We start from the raw sequence: 25,444 nt of genomic DNA, 5'->3' as shown, positions 1-25,444 counted from the left end.
GCCTATGGGAACTCTGCCAATTGTATCAGTTAGCTATTCTTGCATAACAAATCATCTCACACCTTAGTGGCTTACATTAACAATGTATATTACTTTTCACTATTTTGTGGGTTTTCTCAGCAGTTTTTCTGCTGGTTTTGCCTGGGCTCACTCATATGGTTCCATTGATTTGAAAGACTGCCTGGGGGCTGGGCTCATTTGGGATAGCAGGGCTGCTACTACTTGTTGCTAATGTTGAATGTTGCCATGTAGGAAATTGGGCTCCTTGTTGCCAGCCTATTTTTCTTGAAAAGTCAAAAGACTTGTACGGGTGAGTGAATTTATATGTGTGTATAAATCTTTGATTTTCAAATATTAACTAATTTTTTAAATGGAAAACATCATGTGACTCTATAAAACATATCTATGGACTAGAAGATTTGGGGCTTGGGCCATCAATTAGTAACCTCCAAGTAATGTTTCCAGCTGGTCTTTACTTTTCTGTCCATTCTATTAAATGGTTTTCCTCAATCACAGGGAGCCATATCAGGCTCATCTGGGCTCTCTTCCTTAGTCCTGGTCCTTTTGGACAGTAGTTCTCAAAGTGAGGTTCCTCACACCAGTAGCATCAGCATCACCTCTGAATTTGTTAGAAATGCACATTATTGAGCCCTACCCCAGACCTTCTGATTCTTATACTCTGTGGATGAAACTCAGGTATTGGGAAGACTTCACACTGGTTCTCAACCCTAGCTATGCACTGGAATCACCTGAAGAACTTTATAAAATATCAATGCCAAGGTACCAGCCACAGAGATTAAGATTTAAATGGTCGGGGATGCAGCGTGGACTTTAGGATTTTTCTTCATTTTCTTATTATTATTATTTTTTTTTAGTCAGTCTCTTGCTTATCCAGCCTTTACAATTTTTAAATGACTCTAATTTGCAGCCATGGGACTTCACTTGGACCTTGAAACTAGGGGAAAAAAGAAGCTGGTTGAGACTCTACCTATCTCTGGGGAAAAACACTCGGGAATTAGAACATTAGGAAATAAACTCACTTTTTTCTCTATTCATTTGTAATGGAGGCTTCCCCTAGGTCTTCCTTCCTTGAACTTCAAATATACCAGTATTTTGGTCATCCCCACAAAGCACAGTGCACAGGAATGAATACAATTCAATGCTTTTCAGAACTTGCCTTTTGGAAGCCCTCTCCCCCTCCCCCTCCCTCTCCTCTCTCCCTCTCCCTCTCGAGTCTCATTCTGTAACCCAGACTATAGTTCAGTGGTGTGATCATAGCTCACCGTAACCTCGAACTCCTGGGGGGAAGGATCCTCCTTCCTCAGCCTCCTGAGTAGCTGGGACTATATGCACACACCACTGTGCCTGATTAAATTTTTATTTTTTGTAGAGATGGGGTCTTGCTATATTGCACAGGCTGGTCTCAAACTCCTGGCCTCAAGTCATCATCCCACCTCAGACTCTCAAGTTGTTAGGATTACAGGCAAGAGACACCATGCCTGGCTGAAGTTTATTTTCTAATTTTAAAGAAATGTTGTTGGGAGAGGGAAGGAGAAAAAGAGAGCACGATGGGTAGAATGTGAATATATAAGAAAAGGGAGGGCCACATTCTGAACAAAAGAAACAACTTGAGCAAAGGCTGGAGGTGAATTCTGCAAGGGGTATTTAGAGAGTGAGGAGACCATCTTACCTGGGGCAGAAGATATGTGTTGAGAAATGAAAGTAAATAAACTCAGATAGGTGGAATAAGAGTCTTATCTTAAACAGCCTTGAAGAAGACAACAGAGAGTATGTTAGAGTTCTCCAGAGAAACAGAACCAATAAAATGGAGACATATCTATACATGAATGGGCTCATATAATTATAGAGGCTGACAATTTCTCTCTCTCTCTTTTATTTTTTAATATAGATGGAGTCTCACTATGTTGGCTAGGCTGGTCTCGAACTCCTGGGCTCAAGCGATCCTCCCACCTTTCACTCCCAAGATGCTAGGATTACAGGCATGAGTCTGACTGGCTGACAATTTCTAAGATCTGCAAGGTAAACTGGCAAGCTGGAGACCCAGGTGAGCCCTTGCAAAAAGGCAGGAAAAAGCTGATGTCCCAGTTCAAAGTCAGTCAGGCAGGTAAAGTTACTCTTAGCCTTTGTGTTCTACTCAGGCCTTCAACTGGTTTTACGAGGCCCACCCACATGAAAAGAGCAATATGCTTTACTCAGTCTACCAATTTAAATGCTAATATCATCTGAAAAATACCTTCACAAAAACACCCAGAATAATGTTTGACCAAATATCTGGGTAACCATAGCCTAGTCAATTTGACACATAAAATTTATCATCACAGGGAATATGGACTTATTATCTGTGGACTAGCATTTCCCAAATGTTATGATTCAAATGTCCCCTCCAAAAGTCATGTTGAAATTTAAGCTCTCCCTCTCCCTCTCCCTCTCCCTCTCATCTCCCTTCTTTCTTCGGTCTCCCTCTCCTTCTTTCTTCGGTCTCCCTCTGTTGCGAGTCTGGACTGTACTGCCCTGAACTCAGCTCGCTGCAACCTCCCTGCCTCGGGCTCCTGTGATTCTCCTGCCTCGGCCTGCCGAGTGTCTGGGATTGCAGGCGCGCGCTGCCACGCCTGACTGGTTTTTGTGTTTTTGGTGGAGACGGGGTTTCGCCGTGTTGACCGGGCTGGTCTCCAGCTCCTGGCCTCGAGTGATCGGCCCGCCTCGGCCTCCCGAGGTGCTGGGATTGCAGACGGAGTCCCGCTCACTCAATGCTCAATGTTGCCCAGGCTGGAGTGCAGTGGCGTGGTCTCGGTTCGCTACAACCTCCACCTCCCAGCCGCCTGCCTTGGCCTCCCAAAGTGCTAAGATTACAGCCTCTGCCCGGCCACCACCCCGTCTAGGAAGTGAGGAGCGTCTCTGCCTGGCCGCCCATCGTCTGAGATGTGAGGAGCCCCTCTGCCTGGCCGCCCCGTCTGGGAAGTGAGGAGCGCCTCTGCCCGGCCGCCCCATCTGGGAGGAAGTGAGGAGCACCTCTGCCCGGCCGCCCCGTCTGGGAAGTGAGGAGCGCCTCTGCCCAGCCGCCCCGTCTGGGAGGTGTACCCAACAGCTCCAAAGAGACAGCGACCATCGAGAACGGGTCAGGATGACAACGGTGGTTTCGTTGAAAAGAAAAGGGGGAAATGTGGGGAAAAGAAAGAGAGATCAGATTGTTACTGTGTCTGTGCAGAAAGAAGTAGGCATAGGAGACTCCATTTTGTTCTGTACTAGGAGAAATTCTTCTGCCTTGGGATGCTGTTGATCTATGGCCTTGCCCCCAGCCCCGTGCTCTCTGAAACATGTGCTGTGTCAACTCAGGGTTAAATGGATTAAGGGCGGTGCAAGATGTGCTTTGTTAAACAGATGCTTGAAGGCAGCATGCTCTAAGGGTCATCACCACTCCCTAATCTCAAGTACCCAGGGACACAAACACTGCGGAAGGCCGCAGGGACCTCTGCCTAGGAAAACCAGAGACCTTTGTTCATGTGTTTATCTGCTGACCTTCTCTCCACTATTATCCTATGACCCTGCCACATCCCCCTCTCCGAGAAACACCCAAGAATGATCAATAAATACTTAAAAAAAAAAAAAAAAGAAATTTAATTGCCATTTCAATGAGATTAAGAGGTAGGATGATAAACAGGTGATTAGAGAATCCCTCATGAATAGATTAATGCTGTTACTACTGGATTGGGTTCCTGATAAAAAAGGATAAGTTTGGCCCAATTTTCTCTCTGTGTCTTGCATGCTTGCTTACCATTCCCCCTTCTGCCATGGGATAATGCAACAGGAAGGCCCTCACCAGATGCCAGTGCCATGCTCTTGGACTTTCCAGCCTCAAGAACTGTTGAGTCAAATAAATTTCAATTATTTACAAGTTACCCAGTTTGTGGTATTCTGTTACAGCAACCCAAAATAGACTAAGACACAAAATGTAGTTTATGAAGACCTAGGCCAATTAAATACTCCACCAAAAGAGGCTCTGTGAAAATACATGTCTTGGAAAACAATGCATACTAAGGCATATTAATACATCAAAGTTATGAATCATCCTGCAGGAAAGAAATGGTTTATAACTTTGTCAATTCTGGCATTTGATTACAATGCCAGTTTTTACTTAACACCTATTAATCTCCCATGGAACTAAAGTTTCACATAACATACTTTGGGAAAAGCTACTCTAAGCCAGTAGAAGATAATATAGATTTGGAATGTGGAAAGGGACATGAAAACAGGATTTTAGTAAGATAAATCTGAAGTCGTGTGCAGTGATATTAAAGCAGAAAGAGCCTAGAAGCTAGAGCCCTGCTAGGAAGCTACTTTAGCAATCCAGGTCTGAAGTGATAGAGGCTTGCACTTGGGTGGGAATGGGGCAGAAAAGGAAGATAATGAGCCATTTTATGGAAAAGTGCTTGCATATATAGATTCTAAATAAAAAAAGAGTAGTAGAAAACTCCAAAGTTTGGAGCTTGGTAGGTGAAAGACTAAATAGCCACCAAAGGAAAGGCTGGTTCAGGGACAAAATGTGGTATGTTCAGTTATTGATATGTTCGGTTTAGAATCATGGTAGAAAGAGGTCTGTAAGAAATATCTAGCCATTTTTGGAATTATGAGGCTTGTGTGAAGGATGTCAAAATTATAGATGAATTTGGAAATCACCAGCATTGGGATGGAAACTAAGTCATAAGATTAAACTCTTACTCTCATTCCCATTTCCCTCAGCCAGACCAACCCCTTCTCTTTGCAAGTGGCTTCATTTTCAGGGGCATTCTTCCTCAATCAGCCTCAGGTCCTCTTGATAAGCCTCACAAAGAAGCACTTTTAATTATAGTCATTCCTGAATGCAGCTCTGCACTATATAGTGGTAACCATGCACCATCAGCAGGAAGTTTACAAAAATAAGCCCTGGAAGGAGTTCCCTAGATATACAAGGAAAATTAACTTTGGAATGTTACCACATTTACAGAACACAAGTAAACTGTAGACAGAAATATTCTGCTATCATTACATGCCAAACCAATGGCACGTACCCTCTACTGCAGAGCCTCAATATTATATAATCCTAAAGCTGAAGGTATCCATACACAGTAGGTTTTAGACAAATTTCATAAGCTAAAAAACATGCATTCTTCTGGAAGCTGGTACTTATGAAAATATGTTTGTGCACTGTCAATCAATTCTGCAAGGACTTACAAAGAGTCTTTGTGTACTTAGCCCTGAAATGATCCATGGTCTTTTCCCTTCTCCACACTGGACCTCTGGAGTTGCACAGTCCCATATTTGAATCCTGTCAGCCCTATGGGCCATATGATTATGATTCTGAACCGGTTACTTAACTGCCCTGGGCCTTGGTTTTCTCACCTACAAAAATGTGATAAAAAAATACCTTATTCATTTGTTTATGCATTCATACATACATTCATTCAGCAAATACTTTTCAGCTCCCACTTACGACTATACCAAGTCTTGAGCACTCTCACAGTGGCAAAAGAAGCAGGCATGGTCCCTAAAGGCAGGGAGCTTAAATCTTACTGGGTTTTTAAAAAAATCAAATGATGTATGCAAATTACAAGGTACAGTGGTTCATGCATAAAAGGGACTCAATAAACACTAGTTCCTTTCTTTCCTATAGATCAGAGGACACAAACTCAAGTGCCTATGGTGGCCAACATAAACATGTGCAGCAGTGGCAATGTGATATGTGACTGTGGCAATGTGATATGGAGAGCTCATGACTTCATTAAAGGGTAGAAACCCAGTCAGCATCGGCTGATTGTTTACAGAAGGGGATGCAGATTAAGTGTTCTCCCAGTCTTTAAAGAGAAGCAGGAAATATCCCTCTATTTAAATGTTGACAACTAATTTCAAACCCTGGGTGGGCCAAATAAAATACATCCAACCTAGGGGCTGCCAGTTTGCAACCTCTACACAAGCTAACCCCAAGAAGGCAAGGCACTTGGATAACTCCCAGTTTTCAGTACTCTCTGGGGCATGATGCAGGAAGGCTAACGGACCCTCAAGTAAAATCCTTATTTCACTCCAGCTTGGTCTCAATCAATCAGCGTAACTCTCTTCATGCTCTGCTGAAACAGGAACCTGGAGTGACAGGATCATTATCACCAGAGGAAAGAAAAATCTCACCATGGGTCATCAGCTTGCATTATAGAAATGAACATAAGGGCTAGACAGGAGGAAACAATGAAAAGGGACCCCAACAGAGAGGAGTGAAGCACAAGCAGTTCAGGCACCAAATTGTGCTGATCCGATTTAAAGGTATCTACCAGGGACAATCACAAATACACCAGGAAGATTCTGCCAGCACTTTCAGGTGATATTTTCTAGGGTGACATTCACTGCTTTTACTGCTTCCTTTGTCTCTGACTCATTCTTTCCAGTTCAATCTATTTTGTTTATAGATTTAATATCTGGCACTATTCCTCCAAAGAGCTCATGATTTCCCTCTGTGCTCTCTTCCCCCTCCTGCTTCAGAGCAGGCCAGATGGAAAACCAAATAATAAACAGTGACAGATGTAAAAAGATTTGTATTACTTTGGTTTAAGGCCCCAAATGAAGCTGCTCCAATAGACTACTAGAATGGAGCTGCTCATCCCTTCCAGAAAAGTCTAAGCCTTATTAACTCTGACATTCACCTGGCTTTATAAAACCCAGTAATTATAATTGTGCTAGAGACTCGCATGCCCTCCTTTAATGTGTTTCTCTTGTTCAGCCATAGAAGGGTAACTGAGGATTCCATGAGTCAGAGATAACCTTGATAGACCTGAGTCATCCCAGAAGTCCATCATATCCTCTGGGAAAACCAACATCCAGTAGTTTTTTACTTGCTGGGAAGATCTAGAAACAATAAAATGAGTACCCAGCCCCATTTCTTGATGTGTACAAGAGCCCTGTGGAACAGATGTTGGACTCTGCCCACAATTGAGATATACAACCCTGTATGATGGACTGGGAGTTCCTTTAAGAAAAGGCTGGACTATTAGAAGAGACAATGGGGCCACTAAAAGAAAATCACCGTGAATGAAGGAGTCTGGCATCCTGGGCTGCTATAACGAAATGCCATAGACTAAGTAATTTAAGCAAACAGAAATTTATTTTCTCACAATTCTAGAGGCTGGAAGTCCAAGATCAAGGAGCCAGTATGGTTGGGTTTTGGTGAGGGCCTTCTTCCTGTCTCACAGAAAGTGTCCTCACATAGCAGATTGTGACAGAAAGAGAGAATGGGAATCTTCCTCTTCTTATAAAGCCAGAGTCTTATGTGATTAGGACACCACCCTTAATACCTCATATAACCCTAATTACTTCCTAAACACCCTCACTCCAGATAGTCACATAGCAGGTTAGGGCTTCAGCATATTAATTTGAGGAGGGGAGGGGAACACAATTCAGTCCACAGCAGTGGGCTAGAGAGAGCAGCACAATGTGGACATTGAAGGTTCCTAGAACAGTTGCCTGATTATTCCTCAATCCAGTAGGATTTTCTTCCCTACCCTCCACACTCTGGGAGTGTGCTCTGGGAAAGAGAAGCTTAAAGCACGAAGAAAAGAATGTGTCCCTAGGGCTCAAGAGCTCAGCTATAGGAGCCTCCCCTGAAATAAATACCCAGGAGAAGGAAAATATTTCCCAGCTGCTTACAGCTGTGGAAGAACACTGGAGATCAGTATTCTAGGGGGAAAGTGTTGGGAGAAGAGGTCAGCAGCAACACAGGCTGTGCTGTGGTCCCTACCTGAGCAGGGTGCAGGTCAGCACCCAAAGGAGGCTGGTAGACAACTTGGTCAACTACTTGGGCCACTGATTGCTACATTTGTTTGTTTGTTTGCATTATAGAGATGGGGTTTCACCATGTTGGCCAGGCTGGTCTTGAACTCCTGACCTCAAGCAATCCACCCACCTTGGCCTCCCAAAGTGTTGAGATTACAGGTGTGAGCCACCGCACCGGGCCTGGGCCACTGATTTCTAGACTGACTAGGCTTTCTGGTAGACACGGATTGAAGTATGGCTGTAAATGTCACATTTGTCTTCACCAGTGGGTAAGTCCAAGAGACATTTGTGCTACCGGCGTTCTCCTAACACCCTACAGATCACTGACTCATAGAATCATCTTATCCCAAACTGCTTGAGAATCTAGATACAGGCTTTACTAACACTTTGCTAACAACAGTAACTTTTGCCGAAGTTTCAATTAAAAGTCAAATAGGAAAGCTAAAAATCAGGCCAGGGGTAATGGCTCACACCTGTAATCCCAGCACTTCGGGAGGCCGAGGCAGGCGAATCACCTGAGGCCAGGAGTTGGAGACAAGTCTGGCCAACATGGCAAAACCCCATCTCTACTAAAAATACAAAAATTACCTGGGCGCGGTGGCGCATGCCTATAGTCCCAGCTAATCCGGAGGCTGCGGCAGAAGAATCGCTTGAACCCGGGAGGCAGAGGTTGCAGTGAGCTGAGATTGCGCCACTGTACTCCAGCCTGGGAGACAAATCGAGACTCCATCTCAAAAAAAAAAGGAAAGCAAAAAATCATTTTGATTGTATTTCATGAGAATAAAAATGACTTTCATGGGAATCTGAGCTTAGTGGTACTCTACATATATGGCTGCAAATAGCCTGTACCTTGCCAAGTGTCACAGGAACTTTTCAGTACTTATATTTCTTGACTTCTCTGGCAGCTGCTATTGTTGACAATTTCTTCCCTGATATTCTCTCTTCCTTTGAGTTCTTCCTCTAGTCTCTCTGACCATCTTGTTATACCATGGGTGGGCCTGATGCCAGTGAAGAGGTAGTGAGAAAAGAAAACACATCAACATGTGCCTATGGCACAGCAAGGAATAAAGTGGCCTTCAGTGCCTTTACTTAGACTCTTGAGGGCTTTCCCCACCTGAAAAACAGTGAATTGAAGATCAGATTTGAGAAAGGTTTCACTGACCCTTGAACTTTGGTTACAACTCCATGAGGAGGCAGAAGAACCTCCAGAGTGTACTCATTCGCTTTTATTATTCTCATTTCCTGTGCCTGGTCTGCTGATTACTTGAAGGTTTCACAGAAAGCTGAAATGAAAGCAACCTCGAACTTGTCCAACTGGTCATTCTTGCCAGGCTTTCAACCCAGACTAGCCCATTCTGGGCTGTCAGGGCCCACCACGCCTCTTCAATCTTTTCACTGGACTCCTTGTCCCCCGGCATCCCCTACTCAGCTCTTAGTACATCTCCCACAAGCCCTTCAAACTGCACACATGCAAAATTAAATTTGTTGTCTTCTTCCACAGTCTGATCTTCCTCTCATATTCTCCTTTTTGCTCAACTGTATGTCCATTAACGTAGCTAAACAAGCTAGCAAGCCAAAACCCCGAGTTTCTTCAAATGCGTATTTGAAGATACTTTAAGGATATGGAAGAATCATGCTGGCTCTTTGAAAGACCAACTTTATTATTGACTTGAAGGTGTGGTATGTGTTTATAGTCCTCGTAGGGCTGTTGAATATGTCTTAAATCAGCTTTTCCTTCTCCATCCACACCATGACCTTGGTTCTTACTTACATTGCCTTTTTCCCGAACTACTACAACGATCTCTCATCCAGTCTCTCTCATTCACATTCTCATAAATGCTGCCAAAGTAATCTTTTCTGTTTCAAGTATTTGTAAATACTTTTTTCTTTTTTATAGAAGTCATATATGTTTATTGTAGACATTTCAGAAAAATCCTTAATAGTACAAAAACACAATTACTAGTAGCATTGTATTATATATACTTCTAGCCATTTTCTATGAATAGGCATACATCTTTATATAAAAAAGATTATATTATGCATACTCTTATATGCTCTACTTTTTTTTAATTTTTTGAGACAGGGTCTTTCTCTGTCACCCAGGCTAGAGTGCAGAGACACAATAATGGCTCACTGCAGCCTTGACCTCCCAGTCTCAAGCTATCCTCCGATCTCAGCACCCCGAGGAGCAGGACTACAGGCGCACAGTACCATGCCCAGCTAATTTTTGTATTTTTTGTAGGGACAGGGTTTTGCCATGTTGCCCAGGCTGGCCTCGAACTTCTAATCTGCCTAAAGTTCTGGGATTACAGGCATCAGCCACCACACACAGCCTGCCCTACTTTTAAAAATTATAATTAAAAATTAGTCTTGGGAACAATTTTTCTGTATCAGTAACACTCATTATCATTTTTATAATGAAAATAGCATGGGCACGGTGTCTCACGCCTGTAATCCCAGCACTGTGGGAGGCAAAGACGGGCAGATCACCTGAGGTCAGGAGATGGAGACCAGCCTGGCCAACATGGTGAAAGCCAATCTCTACTAAAAATACAAAAATTGGGTGGGCACAGTGGCTCACGCCTGTAATCCCAGAACTTTGGGAGGCCGAGGCGGGCAGATCACCTGAGGTCAGCAGTTGGAGATCAGCCTGGCCAACATGGTGAAAAACCCTGTCTCTACTAAAAATACAAAAATTAGCCGGGTGTGGTGGCACGCGCCTGTAGTCCCAGCTACTCACGAGGCTGAGGCAGGAGAATCGCTTGAACCTGGGAGGCAGAGGTTGCAGTGAGCTGAGATTGCAGCACTGCACTCCAGCCTGGTGACAGAGCGAGACTCCATCTCAAAAAAAAAAAGCCAATGAGGATACATATTTAAGACTCTAAACCTGTTGCCAAATACTCTCCCAGAAAGGTCTTATCCAATACTTCTACCAGTAGAATGATCATTTTAATGTACAAGCCAGATTGTGAATCAAAGACTTGGAGAACTGTTGCAGGTTCAAGAACAGAAAAGCAGGCCAGGCATGATGGCTCATGCATGTAATCTCAGCAATTCGGGAGGCCCAGGCAGGAAAATTGCTTGAGGCCAGGAGTTCGAGACCAGCCTGGACAAAACAGGGAGACACCTGTCCCTGCAAAAATAAAAATAAAAATAAAAATAAACAGCCAGGGGTGGTAGTCCCAGCTACTGTGGAGGCTGAGGTGAGGGGATTGCTTGAGCCCACCAGGAAGTGAAGGCTACAGTGAGCCATAAACGCACCACTGCACTCCAGCCTGGGTGACAGAGCAAGACCCCATCTCAAAAAAAAAAAAGAAAAAAGATGCCAGGTGCGGTGGCTAACGCTTGTAATCCTAGCACTTTGGGAGGCCGAGGAAGGTGGATCACTTGAGGCCAGGAGTTTAAAACCAGCCATAGCCAACATGGTGAAACCCCGTCTCTACTAAAAATGCAAAAAAATTAGCCAGGCCTGGTGGCAGGCACCTGTAATCTCAGCTACTTGGGAGGCTGAGGCAGGAGAATCGCTTGAACATGGGAGATGGAGTTTGCAGTAAGCCGAGATTGCGCCACTGCACTCCAGCCTGGGTGACAGAGCAAGACTCCATCTCAAAAAAAAAAAAAAAAGAAAAAAAGAAAAAGAAAAAAGAAAAAGAGAGAGAACAGAAGAGCAGAGAAGGCCCTGAAACAACACTGTCATAGTCATCTAGGCCATAGTGCCTCCAAGCACAGTATGGCCCATTAGTCTTCTGGATGAACCAAGAAGAGATTTTAAAATCCAAGTTCTTTAATTCTTACAGCAAATGCCAGCCCAAAGACTTTCATTTTTACATATGACTAAGTCCTTAATAGCTTCCTTTGTTCATTAACGGTAATTAAAATTTTATATTCACAAAAAAAGCGCAATAGTGCCAAGTATTGAAAACTTTGCTCTTCACAGAAAGTTTGGCAATGATGCAAATTTCTTACTGCACATGTGAAAACATAGGTTGCTGGAGTTCCCACAATTTTCAAGGATTTTTTTTTTAGTATGTTAAAGTGTAATGTTATTCTTCTATTTTTAAATTTTTTTATTTTTTATATTTTTTAGAGATTGGGTCTTGCTCTGTCACCCAGGCTGGAGTGCAGTGGTGAAATCATAGCTCACTGCACCTTGAACTCCTGGGCTCAAGTGATCCTCCATCTCAGCCTCCCAAGTAGCTAGGACTATAGGCACTTACCAGCATGCCAGACTTGTTTTTCTATTTTTAATCATTTTGTTCATTAAACATGCTACGATGTTGCCACTTTTGGTTGTTATTTTGTTCCTCTTTCATTTTTTATTTCACCAAATTACTCCCCACCAGAAGTGAAATGAATTTAGGGTAGGTACATCTTGGGGTCTTTTGACCCAATTAAGTGAGCATGTTCAAGAACTGATAGTCTAGATGCCTCCAAATCTCCCCACCCTGAGTCTAGGTTTGTTTCCTAGATTTTCTACATTGGCTAACTCCTAAGGAGAGCTGGTAAGTTACTGACTATAAGATGATCAGATGTTTGAAGGGAGGAACAAGAATAGAGCAACTAAAAGCAATTTTTTCTTTTTTTTCTTTTCTTTTTTTTTTGAGACAAAGTCTCACTCTTCTCCCCCAAGGCTGAAGTGCAGTGGCGCGATCCTGGCTCATTGCAAACTCTGCCTCCTGGGTTCAAGGGATTCTCCTGCCTCAGCCTCCCGAGTAGCTGGGATTACAGGCGCCTGCCATCACACCTGGCTAATTTTTGTATTTTTAGTAGAGACGAGGTTTTACCATGTTGGCCAGGCTAGTCTCGAACTCCTTACCTCAGGTGATCCGCCCGCCTCGCCCTCCCAAAGTGCTGGGATTATAGGCATGAGCCAACTAAAAGCAATTTTGAGGAAAGATGACAGGGAGGCTCAAAGACTCACTCCCCTCCCAACTCTGTTGCTTTTTTTGTTTCTTTGTTTTTGAGACAGGGTATTGCTCTGCTGCCCAGGCAGGAGTGCAGTGGCGTGATCATGGCTCACTGCAGCCTCAATCTTTCGGATTTAGGCGAGAGATTCAGCCTCCAAAGTTGCTGGGACCACAGGCACGCACCACCATGCCTGGCTGGTAAGTAGGCATACATCTATGTATAATTTTTTAAATGATAACTTTTTTTAAATTTGTAGAGACAGGGCAACTTCCAGTTTTTGAAACACTGGTCTTACATTACAGAAGAATATATGCAGGACTCTGCTAAATATCAGCAGGGCTACGAGGTCTGAGCTACCGATGAGCCTAATCTAAGCATAAACAAGGCTGTGTTGAGAACTACATTAACACTGTTCTGTGCTCGGCCCAAGCTACTCAGCCACTGACCTGCAGATTCATACTCTTTATTAGAATATGAAAGACTAGCAGAAAAGAGGAGACAGATCTTCCTATATAAGTTACTATCCAAGGAAATGGAAACATCTGTACAATTGATTCTGGTGACAGGTTCAAAGCTTCTTATTTTCCCATCTAGCCCTAGGAAGTCATGCTTTTAAAATGTATGGGATTTACCTTGACAAACAAAGCTTATAAAAGGATGTGGAAATCTGATTTCCACCAGCCCAACTTGCACTTCAACACGGATTCTGTAATGTTACCAGCCTGAGAAAGAACTGATCTACTGAGTAATACATTTCCATTCCCTAATGGAGGAAGAGAAGAGAAAATTGGCTAAATCAGTACAACTTGATTTTGCTCACATTTCTACTGCCAAGAGTAGCATGGTTACTCACCAACAGGCACTAGAAACACCCACACACTCACAGACATGTACTGCCAGGCATTTGTTAGGCTACAACCTAATGAGCTTGCCATTTTCAATCATCTAGGCTCCTCATTATTCAGTGGCACCAAAACTGGGTTCACTGCAACAGTAGAATTTTATGTGCAGTACTAAGTCAGCTATGAATCACAAATAGTTACATTTCATTTAAGACAAAGCTCCAAAACCTTTTCTCTGCACATTCTCTGTGGTAGGTGAAATGACATCTATGAAGAGTCCCTGGCAGACCACAGTAAAGGTAGCAGAGAATATGCAATGACTAAGGAAGAGAGAAAAGAAGAAAGAGACAAGGAGCGAAAAGAAGAGTGGAAAGAAAAGGGAGAAAGACTAAAAGTAATCAAACATTTAAAAAGACAAATGTGCCTCCGGAATCTGCGAACCCCAGTCGGCATCACATCCCCAGCCTGCCACCATGGCTGCCTACAAATTGGTGCTGATTCAGCATGGCGAGAGCATGTGGAATCTGGAGAACCGCTTCAGCAGCTGGTACAACACCGACCTGAGCCCAGAGGGCCATGAGGAGGCGAAGTGTGGCAGGCAGGTGCTGTGAGAAGCTGGCTGAGTTTGACATCTGCTTCACCTCAGTGCAGAAGAGAGTGATCCAGACCCTCTGGACAGTGCTAGATGCCATTGATCAGACGTGGCTGCCAGTAGTGAGGATTGGTGCCTCAATGAGCGGCACTATGGGGGTCTGACCGGTCTCAATAAAGCAGAAACTGCTGCAAAGCATGGTGAGGCCCAGCTGAAGATCTGGAGGCACTCCTATGATGTCCCACCACCTCTAATGGAGCCCAACCATCCTTTCTACAACATCAGTAAGGATCGCAGGTTTGCACACCTCACTGAAGATCAGCTACCCTCCTGTGAAAGTCTGAAGGACACTATTGCCAGGGCTCTGCCCTTTTGGAATGAAGAAACAGTTCCCCAGATCAAGGAGGGGAAACAGGTACTAATTGCAGCCCATGGCAACAGCCCCCGGGGCATTGTCAAGCATCTGGAGGGCCTCTCTGAAGAGGCTATCATGCAGCTGAACCTGGCCACTGGTATTCCCATTGTCTATGAATTGGACAAGAACTTGAAACCCATACAGTTCCTGGGTGATGAAGAGACCATGCGTAAAGCCATGGAAGCTGTGGCTGCCCAGGGCAAGGCCAAGAAGTAAAGGCCAGCGGGCAGGCTACTGTCCCCAGAAGCACCCTCCCTGCCCATCGTGTCCCTCTGCCCCTCCCTCCTGCACATGTCACACTGACCACATCTGTAGGCATCTTGAGCTGTAGCTGCAGATGGGCACCAGTGGCTCCCATTTTCATTTTAGCCATTTTGTCTCCTGCACCCACTCCCTTCACACAATCTAGTCAGAACAGCACTTCTAGGGCACGGCTTCTCAGCCCAAGCTGTGGAAAAGCTCCTCTTGTCCAAGAGAGTTTAAAGGTAGTGACCTGGGTTTTCACAAGTGCTTTGTTTACTAAGGACTTGTGGGGAAGAACCATGCCAAGCCATGACCAATGAAGCAAGACAGCCTGTTAAGCCACTGCCTGGGGGCTCTAGTCATTCCAGTGGAAGATGAATATAACCTCTACGGTGATGTGACAACTGTTTCTTCCCTGACCCCAGAGAAGCTGGCTCTAGAAGGTTGGGATCAATCCTGAATTTAGTTTATGTGTTACATTTATTTTTTTAAAAAAGGTATAGTATATATAAATAATACAAAATAATAACCCTTCTGGGATTTCTCGTGGCAGTTGAAATAGTCCCACATGTGGTCATCAGAAAATAAGCCATTCCTCATACCAATATGGGATAAGCTCCTTGACCTCTGAGGGTTAGAAGTACTTCCTGCTGTGTGTTTTGGAATCCCTCCCCCACCTTGTTTCGTGACAATGAAATGCCTCTTGGTCCTGTCCAAGTGTGTCTTTCTCTGACTGATTTCTGAATCATGTTCTAGTTGCTTGGCCCTGACACATGGGTCCAGTGTTCATTTGAGCATAACAGTACTAAATCCTTTTTCCTGATCTGTATAATAAAGGAGTGATCTGCAAAAAAAAAAGACAAATGTGAATAATTTCATTTATTACAGCACTGAGTTGCCATAGGTTATATTTATTGAGTGCCATCTACTCTATGTCAGACACTGTCCTAAGTGCTTTACGTGCATAATTTAATTCAGTCAACACATATTCACTGCACACCTTGTGTGTGCCAGGCACTTTTCTAAGCAAAGAATATTTTTGTAGAGAACAAAACAGATGAAAATCTCCTTCTTGGAGCTTACATTTCAGTAGGGAAGGTTTTATTTAATCATCACAACAAGGAAAAGAGATAGGAAAGGCAAGGAGAGAGGGAAAGGATATGTATGGACAGAAAAAGAGAATTTAGGGAGGGGAATGCAAAGGAGAAGAAGGTTAAAGCATCATCTTCAGGGCTTTGAGATGCTAGATGAAATGGATAAGTCCCTGTCCATGCCTCAGACTCTTCAACATAATGGCTAGAAGGGTCCCAGTACAATGGATTTAGTGAAAAGTCTGAGTTGTAACTATGTTTGAAGAAATATGCTTCCACATTATTTCAAATGTAGATGGTAATTTGAGGTGCTAACAAAGTCTTTCTGAATAGACTTTCTGAATAGTCTTTCTGTTTTAATAAAGAGATCAGACACATTTGTAATAAGCAGTGTTCACTTGCACATGTAACTCTTGTTTCTTCCAGCTATTCTGGTGAAAGGGAAAAAAAATCAGTGGCCTAAGAAATGATGAGCCAGCTAGCTGGCTGAATTTCTAACCAGCACCAACCATAATATTAACAGATACCATTAACTGAGAACTTATTTGCTACACAACAAACTACCCCAAAACTTAGTAGTTTACCACAGTGATTTACTATTTCTTGTCATCGTGGGGGTTGGCAGGTGAGTTCTGGGCTCACCTAGGCTTGTTCATGTGACAGTAGTCAGATGGTGGGCTCTGCTAGGATGCTGTCCCTCATGCCTCTTTTTTCATGTGGTCTTTCAACATGCAAGAGTTTAGGCTGGGCTTCTTTACATAGAGGCAAGAGCAGTCCAAGAGAGGAAAAAAGGAGGCTCTTGCAACCTAGACTTGGAATTAGCCAGTGACACATCTGCCACATTCTAGGGGGTCAAAGTAAATCATAAACCCAGCCAAGATTCCACCTCTTATAGAAAGCAATAGTGGTACTTATAACCATGAGAAGAATTCTTGAAAAACCTCTGTAGGCAATCTACTTCATTTGCCATGTGCCAGAAATTTTACCTTATCTCAGTGAAACTTCCCAGCAATTTATGAGATAGTCACCATTGTATCCCTATTTTCCAGTCACAGAAAATGTTCCCAAAAGGCTAAATATCCTTTTGCAAGTTGGTGGAAGATCTAGGACCAATCTTAATCGCCTTAGAGTTCCAATTCACAAGCATCCCTCAATATGAAGGTCAGGAGAGTTAGAGGGATTGAACCCCACATTCCCTCCTCCCTGAGGGAAGAAGAAGAGCCTGGTACAGTCATGTGCTGCGTAACAAAGTTTTAGTGAATGCATGGACCGCATATACAAAAGTGGTCCCATAAGATTATAATACTCTATTTTTCCTGTACCTTTTCTATGTTTAGATACACATATACTTACCATTGTGTTACAATTGCCTACAGTATCCAGTACAGTAACATACTGTCAGGTTTGTAGCCTAGGAGCAATAGGCTATATCAAAAAGCCTAGGTGTTGTCAAATTATACCCCCAGTTAACAGACAAAATGGATTCCCTGTGGCTCAAAAGTAAAAACAGACCCAAGGGGCCATGGAAGGGTGAGGGAGCAGTCAAGCTCTTCGTGTCCTTAGAGAATGTTGCAAAACCTGTTTTTCTGCAACCAAGTCAAAGAAGAGTTCCTGGAAACAACCGCAGCTGGGAATTCCCCAGTTGACCACCACAAGACCACCTCCTTCCAACTGACGACCTGGAACCAGCCAATTAAGAGAGACTGGTGATTTGGGGCTTTAAGGCCATCTAATCGACACTCTGTTTCTGACTCCCCTGATTACCCTCCCCTGCCCTGCAGTTTTTGCCTTTATAATCTCTAACTTTCCACCCTGCTTAGAGCCCATTTCTGTTTTACACCTGAAGCTGCATTTCCCCAATCTGCAGATTGTTTTTTACAGAAAACAAAACTCTCCCTTTTTCCTCCACAGATGTTAGGGACATTTTTTTTTTTTTTTTTTTTTTTTTTTGAGATGGAGTCTCACTCTGTCACCCAGGCTGAAGCACAGTGGCACGATCTCAGCCCACTGCTGCCTCCACCTCCCAGCTTCAAGTGATTCTCTTGCCTCAGCCTCCTGAGTTGCTGGGATTACAGGCATGCATTACTACGCCTGGCTAATTTTTGTATTATTAGTAGAGATAGGGTTTCACCACGTTGACCAGGCTGGTCTGAAACTCCTGACCTCAGGTGATCCACCCACCTCAGCCTCCCAAAGTGCTGGGATTACTGGCGTGAGCCACCATGCCTGGCCTCATGGTCTTTTGTTAACAGTGTGTAGCTGGCAATGGGTTCACACAATGACAAAATCACCTAACAGCACATTTCTCAGAACATATCCCCTTCTGTTAGCAATGCATGTCTGTAGTTAAGAGCTCTGCAGCTGGGGTCAGGCCACCTTGGTGTGTGTTTGAATCTTGGCTCTAAGTCTCATCAACTCTGTGACTTTAGGCCAGTTAGTTAGCCTCAATTTCATCACCTGTATAACACGGCTAATAAGAATATCTACCCCCATAGACTATTATGTGATATACAGGTAAAACTCTGCCTCAACTGAGTATGTGCTCTGTAAATGCTGATTTCTGTTGTTGTTCCCTGAGTGTCCTGATTGGTTTACCCTGAATCAAGCAGTACTACAGTCCCAAGGCCACAGTCTCTAGGGCTGTTGCTGATGCTGAGCCTATGTGGCTTTATCATCATTGTCCCTGCTGATCTTGCTAGTGATTCTGCTTTGCCTTTGGCACCGTGTTGCTGCTGCAGTGACCACTGCTGAGGGATCTTGTCCCTTTCTTTGCTCATTTGTTGCACTTCCTGCTTCCTGCAGCTGCCCTTTTGTGCAGGAGACCTGATGGCTATCCATGTTTACCTACAACATTCTCCCTTGTCAGTGCTCTTTTCATTCCTCTGATATCACAAAGGGAGGAGAAAACGGAAGTTTCCCAGATTCAGGACATTCGCTGTATTTGGCTCCTATACTAACTCAATTTGTGTTTTCTGTGCTTTGCAAGAGCAGTGTTTCAGCAGGAGGAACCACTAGGTGGCAGGGGTGCTGCATTCCCCAGCTCATGACCTTCTTCCAGTAATCTCAGTTATAAGGATACAGTTCCTTTCCAAACGAATGAGCTGCTTTTAAATCAACTTACTTATCAATATGAAATTCAAGGAGAAGAATAAATTTCATATACATTCTCTTGAAAATTTACTGTGATGGCACTAAGTCCACCAACAAGCTCTCACAGGGGTTATGTTACTAAAGCGGTTTTATAGCCTTTGGTTTGAAAGGGCACGGGAAAAGTAAATAAGCCTCTGCTTGCTTAGAGCACAGCCAAAGCTGATTGTATTTCCCTCTAGTTGTTAACACCTGACAGGACAAAGGTTCTTCGGGTTAAAGGTTCACGGACTCCTAGGCTTTTATTTCATTAATAAGATTATATTAACAGATACACCTCTTATTTCCCAATGAGGTCCCAAAAGGTTTTCTTGGGGGAGATGGAATTTCAGTAGCGTACTGAATGAAAAGGAGGTGTAGGGGCATCCTTCTTTCAATTACATCCCCACAGGAATCCAACTGGCCAAGTGGGATCTTCTTTTAACAAAATAGATTGGGGAGTACAAGGAAGGGAGGAGAGGTAAAGGCCAGGAGTGCCAATGAAACCCTTGTCTCACAGTGTGGGGGATCAAGAGATGCTGTATATAACTGACAGACAAGAAGATGTTTAATACTAATATATCCCTTACACTTACAAAGGTAAATTTAATGTAGAGGAACAAACTACATTGGGTTGTAGCTATAATGGCAGAAGAAGGAAGGGGGAGACAGGATGGTGGTAATGTTAATAGGCTAAACTTCAAGTACCATAACAAAGTCCGCAGATAATAGCAAAAATTGAAAAAGCAAGAAATGGCACTACAAACGTGTCTTTTAGAGCCAGGAAGCTAATCACCATAGAAACGAAAAGCAGAAGTGGCTAACAGTCCTTGCCTCTCTCTGCAGGAGAGGAAGAAGGTGGGCAAGGGAGTGGCTGTACTATCTGACTTTCTACCCAGGACCTTGTTTTACTTTAAGAATAGGCAAGGAGGCCAGGCGCGGTGGCTCACGCCTGTAATCCCAGCACTTTGGGAGGCCGAGGCGGGTGGATCACGAGGTTAGGAGATCGAAACCATCCTGGCTAACACGGTGAAACCCGGTCTCTACTAAAAAACACACAAAAAATTAGCCGGGCATGGTGGCAGGCGCCTGTACTCCCAGCTACTGAGGAGGCTGAGGCAGAAGAATGGCGTGAACCCGGGAGGCGGAGCTTGCAGTGAGCCGAGATTGCGCCACTGCACTCCAGCCTGGGTGACAGAGTGAGACTCCAACTCAAAAAAAAAAAAAAGAATAGGCAAGGACAGGAAGATATTAAGGTAAAACAGATATCTAGGTTCGTGGGAACAAGCACCACTGAGCTCCTCATTTGTGTCACTATATCTGATATGAATCATCACACTTAATCATATGCTTGTTTACTCTTTAGTTTAATATAACCACTACTTCCAGTTAGAAAGAAATGAGTGGCTTCAATTTCTACATGTAATGTTACCTGTCTCAAACTGGCATTTTCTAGCAAGATCCATTTTAGTCAATATTTTCCAAGGAGGTCATCCGGTTCTTTCTGATATAAATGAACATACCATTTTTCTTTGTAATAAACCAGAACCATAAAGAGCATATGTGCCTACTTGTACTTACTTTGTGACAGCTTAGCCTCACTCTTGGCCATGCATCTGTCAGCAGGACATGGTTACTCTAAAACAGCAAATCTGCTAAGTCTGACCCTCAAACTTCCTCTCTTTTCTTTTCAAACCCAAATCTAAAACACCAGCAATGACAGCCCATCCTTCAAAACACCCCAGAATTTGACAGTTCTCACCACACCCACCCCTAATATCCTAGTTTGAGATATCATCACCTCTCACTTGGACCAATGAAATCACCTAGTAACTGCTTCCATTCCTGCTCCCTAACATTGTCCAGGCAGCAGCCAGAGTGATTATTTGTTTGTTTGTTTGTTTGTTTTGGTAAGGCATGGTGATAATTTGTGAAACACTGACTTATATGATGTATCCATCCCATCTCTCTTCTACCTCTATCCTGCTCACTCCTCTGCAGCCTCACTGGCCACCTGGCTATTCCTAGGCCCTGTTGAATATGCTGAGGCCTTCTGCCTGGAATGCTCCCCTCCTGGCTATCTAAATAGCTTGCTCTGTTGTTTCATTCAGGGTCTACTTTGTCACCTTATCAAAGAGGCTTTACCTGACCACCTGACATACAATAGACATATTCCTCCACCTCTCCAGCACTGTCCACCAACCACCTTGCTTAATTTTTCTCCATAATGCTTATTACCACAGAAATGTGATGTATATATTTTCTGTATTATCTGTTTCTTCCATTAGAACACAAGTAATTTATAAAGTAAAGACATTTATTTCTCACATTTCTGGAGGCTGGAAAGTCCAATGTCAAGGTGCTGGCATTTGGTGAGGGCCTTCTTGCTATGTCACCCCACGGCAGAAGGCAGAAGGGAAAGAGAACACACATGAGAGGGAGAAGGGAGCGAAACTCATCCTTTTATCTGGAATCCACTCCTGCAATAATTAATTAACCTACTTCCATGATAACAGCATTAATTCATTCACCTAGGTAGAGCCCTCATGATCTAATCACAGCTTAAAGATCCCACTTCTCAACACTGTTCCATTGGGGATTAAGTTTCAAACACATCAACTTTGGTGGGACACATTCAAACCACAGTAACATACTACCAGTGAACAACATGTGCTAGAGAGATATTTCCTGAACTGTGAGACCTGTTTATGGGACTTTTTTTTTTTTTTTTTTCTTTTTTGAGACAGGATCTCACTGTCACCCAGGCTGGAATACCATGGCACGATCTTGGCTCACTGCAACCTCCACCTCCCAGGCTCAAGCAATCCTCCCACCTCACCCTCCTAAGTAGCTGGGACCACAGGTATGCACTATCATGGCCAGCTAATTTTTGTTTTGTTTTTTTTTTTGAGACAGAGTCCCGCTCTATCGCCCAGGTTGGAGTGCAGTGGCGCAAACTGGGCTCACTGAAAGCACTGCCTCCCGGGTTCATGCCATCCTCCTGCCTCAGCCTCCTGCGTAGCTGGGACTACAGGCGTCCGCCACCACATCCGGCTAATTTTTTTGTATTTTTAGTAGAGATGGGGTTTCACCACGTTAGCCAGGATGGTCTCAATCTCCTGACCTCGTGATCCGCCCGCCTCAGCCTCCCACAGTGCTGGGATTACAGGCGTGAGCCACCACGCCCGGCCAATTTTTGTATTTTTTGTAGAGATGAGGTTTTGCCATGTTGCCCAGGTTGGTCTCAAACTTCTGAGCTCAAGCAACCCACCTGCCTCGGCCTCCTAAAGTGCTGGGATTACAGCCATGAGCCACTGTGCCCAGCCTGGGACATGATTTTAGATAGTACAAAGATAGGCATTAAATAACACCAAATCAGGTCAAGAGAATATTTTCTTTTTGATGACTTAATCTCTCTCATTATGTCAAGAAAATCTCATTATTGCTAGTTTGTCTCTAATATTTGTAATTTATATTTTTTTATATTATTTTATTTTGGGGGGTGGGTATGGTGGCTCATGCCTGTAATTCCAGCACTTTGCAAGGCCAAGGCAGGCAGATCACTTGAGCTCAGGAGTTCAAGACCAGCCTGGGCAACATGGCAAAACCCCATCTCTACTAAAAATACAAAAATTAGCCAAGCATGGTGGTGTGAGCCAGAGTCTGAGGTGGGAGAGTCGCTTGAGCCTGGGAGCCAGAGGCTGCACTGAGCTTACATCGCACCACTGCACTCCAGCCTGGGCAACAGAGTGAGACCTCATCTCAAAATATATATACATTTTTTTTTTTTATTGATAATGGGATCTCACTATGCTTTCTGTCTCTATATATTTGCCTATTCTGTGTATTTCATGTAAATGAAATCATGTAGGTATGTATGTGGTCTTTCATGTCTGGCATCTTAGCATGATATTTCAAAAGTCCATCCATATTGTAGCATGCATCTGATGGTCTTAAACTCCTAGGCTCAAGTGATCCTCCCACTTCTGCCTCCCAATTAGCTGGGATTACAGGCACACACCACCATACCTGGCTTGATAATTTATCCTTAAGGAATAGAGAATGTTACTCTTCTGGGGAGTATGTAAAAGAAAAAAAAAAAGAGTATAAAATGGGCCTTACATTAGAGCCTAAGAGCCTTTGCAAGGAACAGTGTCTGACCAGAATTTAATAACTTTGCTTTGTTTTCATGGTATTTATTCTTAAGGATACTATTTATTTTAATTATTTGCCTGGTAATGTGTTAATCACATTTAAGTCTCCCAATAAGTCTAGGAGGGAAATGATGAGTTACCCATAAGACCAAAGTTTCCTTTTTCCTTCATAAAAGTTCACATAACACAAAATTCCCCATTTGAATTTTTTTTTTTTTTTTTTTTTGAGATGGAGTCTCACTCTGTCTCCCAGACTGGAATGCAGTGGCACAATCCCAGCTCAATGCAACCTCTGCTTCCCAGGTTCAAATGATTCTCTTGCCTCAGCCACTCGAGTAGCTGGGATTAGAGGTACACGCCACCACACCCAGCTAGTTTTTGTATTTTTAGTAGAGACGGGCTTTCACCATGTTGGCCAGGCTGGTCTCAAACTCTGAAATATTTTAAACTGTAAAATTCAGTGTTTCTTAGTATATTCATAACAATGTGTGACCATCTTTACTACCTAATTCCAGAACATTCTCATCACTTCCATAAGAAACTCTATCCCCTTTAGCTATCACCTGCCAATCCCCCTACTTTCCCCAGCCCTAAGCAACCATTAACCTGCTTTCTGTCTCTATATATTTACCTATTTTGAATATTTCATACGAATAAAATCATGTATGCCTATATAACATATGGTCTTTTGTGTCTGGCATCTCAGCACAGTGTTTCAAAAGTCCATCCACATTGTAGAATATATCTGTACTTTGGAAAAACTCTCAAACCATGCTTCTCCTCTGCTCTCACACCAACACAAAAACAGTCAAGACTTCTGGGACCCCAAAATATGTGGGGATTTCTCTTCATCAGCCAGCAGGCAAGCAATCAGTTCTGCAGTGGACACCAGCTGTGTGTTCTCCAATTCAATTTCAACACTATCTACCTAGACATAATGTCAGATCCTACAGGTTAAGGGTTCAGTCTCACAAGACTGCCCCCACCTCAGATATCAGTTGCAAGTTTGGGTCTCCAGAACTTCTGACCAACAGGCTTTAAGTTGGGGTTTCCATGACCCCCTCTTTGGGTTCAATTGATTTGCTGGAGCGGCTCACAGAACCCAGTGTAACACTTATGTTTTCTGGTTTATTACAAAAGATATTACAAAGGATACAGATGAAGAGATGCATAGGGCAAGGGATAGGGGAAAGGACACCTATCAGAGGGCCCTTGGCCCTCTGAAGGTTCACTGAAAAATCTACTCACAATAAGGCAGATTAATAAAAGAAGAGGTATACAAATTTATTAAACCATGTATACAGGGAGAATCACAGAGTGATTGCCCAATATCCCAATGGGGTTCAGAAGCTTATATACCATCTTGAGGTTACAGAAAGAACACGGACTTGGATCCTGGCAAAACAGATTATGGTGGGGGGATATAAATTCTATTTAGGGGCAATAAATGGTTACTACGGAGAATGATTGGATGGGGAACAGAAATTAATTCGTTAATAGTTCTCTTTGGAACTTAAATGATCCTCAGGGACAGTCATGATCTTATAAAAGGGTCTGTTCAGGTACATTCTTGGTCTCCTTTCCTGTAATGGATAATGAGACAAGGAGGGGAGCAACTGTTCTCCTTGGAGGGTCCATACTATCTTTATGTAGATAGGGAAAAAGTCTCTTCCAACTTCATACCTAAGAGTTTTAAACTCAAAATCCTCATTATACCAGGGAGCCATATTTTGGGATGAAATTCCCTGCACTCCCTCTGGCCTTTCATGAAGACTTCATTGGTTGCTCATGATTGAAGCATGGACAACCATATCAAAAAGTGATTGGACAAAAAATGTATGCTCTAAACCCAGCAAGGTCTGTCTGTTCAGATGCCTCTTGGCCTCTCTGTGCAGCATTCCTTCCTCCAGGGTATGGGGTAGGGCCCTCTCTGGAATGGGTGCCTTATGACCACAATCAGATTAGAGTCTTGCCAAGTAGGCAGGTGAAAGGAGGGCAAGAGAAGGTCAGAGAAAGAGATTCTGTTTACTGCAAAATGGGCTAGGAAAGTTATGAGCTAGGAACTGTGGATGAAAACCAATGTATCATATCACAGTATTCCATTCCTTTTTATGACTAAATAATATTCTACTGTATAGATATAACACACTTGTTTGTCTATTCATTAGCTGATGAACATTTGGGTTGTTTCTACTTTTTGACTAAATCAATAAGGCCACTAGGCACATCTGTGTACAAGCTGTTGTTTTCGTTGTTTAGAG

At 43.4% G+C, this 25,444-nt stretch overlaps 1 protein-coding gene and 1 pseudogene across 1 annotated transcript in view; one reads left to right on the top strand and one right to left on the bottom strand.

Moving 5' to 3' along the window:
- SRGAP3 (SLIT-ROBO Rho GTPase activating protein 3) overlaps positions 1 to 25,444 on the bottom strand; it is a 383,768-nt gene that overhangs the window by 355,230 nt on the left and 3,094 nt on the right. The gene's annotated exons all lie outside the window — the stretch shown is intronic.
- Positions 14,036 to 14,828, top strand: LOC129033838 (phosphoglycerate mutase 1-like; annotated as a pseudogene).

Source organism: Pongo pygmaeus, chromosome 2, assembly GCF_028885625.2.
Source record: "Pongo pygmaeus isolate AG05252 chromosome 2, NHGRI_mPonPyg2-v2.0_pri, whole genome shotgun sequence".
Taxonomy (NCBI): Eukaryota; Metazoa; Chordata; class Mammalia; order Primates; family Hominidae; genus Pongo; species Pongo pygmaeus.
Note: the sequence above shows the minus strand (reverse complement) of the source record. Positions and strands in the feature narration are given on the sequence as shown.